Genomic DNA, 1,850 nt, shown 5'->3' on the forward strand with positions numbered 1-1,850 from the left:
GGCGGCGTCTCCCTCTCCACTCCCCTCCCCCGAGCGGAGGGATCCTGGAGATCCCCTCTGGGACTCGGGGCCACCGAGTCTGTGCGGTTTCGGAAGTGCCCGAACCTGACCCGGCGCTGCCACCAGCTCGCTGTGTGACCTTGGGCAAGTCCCTTCCCCCCCCTGGGCCTCAGTTCCCGATTTCTGAAGCGGAGACGTTGCAGTCTCATATGTACATGAGTTGGATTCCAGATCCTGTCTGAGATCTTGGGCAAGTTCTTCCTCAGGCGGAGCCTCAGTTTCCATCTATGGGCCATGAAGGAATTGAGGTGCTTTTTGAAACGCCTGGCCTGCTAAGTTGCCGAATGGCGGTTGGACTGTGCATGTGTGTATGTGTGTGTGTGTGTGCGTGTGTGTATGTATGTATGTATGTGTGTGTACGTATGTGTGCAGGGCGGTGCTGCAGAGTAAGGATAGTGGCCAAAGGGGCTTTTCCACGAAGACTTTGGACAGACCCCAGAGTGTGATGGAGTGATGTCTCCGTCCTCTAGGATCCTGGAGCCTCTGAGATGGGACGTAATACATAGTTCTCCATAAAATCAGAAGAGGAAGGAATCCTTGGCGCCTCTTGGGGCTGTGATTGAAATTTATGCCCCAAAGAATTCAGGAAGAGGAGGAGGAGGAGGAGGCGAGAACATGCATGGCCCTCCCGACTGTGTGTCAGACCTTTAGGCATCTATTCTTTCATTTTTTTACAGCTACCCTTGAGAATTTGCACATAAAGAAAACTAAGTGAAGGAGTTAAGTAACTTGCTCAAGATCGCCCAGTAAGGTGCAGAGATTACCAAGGATAAGGTGTTTCCTTTGAGGCTCACTGGGCAGTGGGGAGGTCTCTGTCCACGTCCAAGAAGCTTGCTTTGCCACAAATGGGGTGAGGGGTCTGGTCCCAGACACTTCTGGCATGAAGATGAGCTGGGTCTTGATGTCCCCTTTGTTCAGTCTGTGAGTAGTTGGAAAAGACCATTTTTCTAAGTTGTCAGCGTCACTTGGAAGTGTGTTAGAACTCGGGAGAGCTCGGTTTGCATCCTGGCTGGCTGGCTTGTAGAAGCAAGTTCACCCACGATCTATGGTGGGTCGGCTTCACGCTGGTTTCAGAGTGCTGCCAGCCTGGTGAATTCCCTCCTCCCCATGAAGGCCAAGTTTTCTTGGGACGGAAGAAATTTCCCATTTGTTAGTTCAAATGTCTTTGGATTCTTTGAGTAAAAAGTTCAGTAGCCTTCCTCCGATGAAGCATGTTTCTTTGTGGTCCCTGTTATCAGAGTCCTAGCTGATGAAAGATTGTGGGCCTAGATTGGGAGGTGGCTGGGTACTATAAATTGCAGCCCTTAAATTTTCCAAACCTCAGAGCTTTCGGTTCATCAAAATGGTAGGATTGTCAATGTGTATTGTTCTCGGATGTCCATGGTAGGGAAGAAAATTGGAAGAGGAAGTTGCAGAGAAAGAGGGCGTTTCTTAGCAGTGGAGCCAATATGTATTTCTTTGTTTGAAATTGTAAAACCAGAAGGCAGCAACTGCGGGAGGAAGGAAGGAAAGGACTGTGAAACTCCCCCCCCCCTTCAAATATATGCAAGAGCTGTCCCTGCACGACTCTGCTTTTACAAAAAAAATCAAATTGTCATGTGTCCAACGTTTAGAAATTATAATCTGGAATAAGATCACTTTAGATCTTAAACTCTGAGATAAAATTTTTAAAAATCCGAACATTTTACTGGGTACGGTATGTTACTTATCAGTAGATGATTCTTTTTCTCAACATAATTAACCAATTGCAGTCCTTGGTTCTGTTTTAACCATGATTTCAATTAGTGCAT

The sequence above is a fragment of the Myotis davidii genome, unplaced genomic scaffold (genome assembly GCF_000327345.1).
Source record: "Myotis davidii unplaced genomic scaffold, ASM32734v1 scaffold149, whole genome shotgun sequence".
In the NCBI taxonomy this organism is placed as follows: Eukaryota; Metazoa; Chordata; class Mammalia; order Chiroptera; family Vespertilionidae; genus Myotis; species Myotis davidii.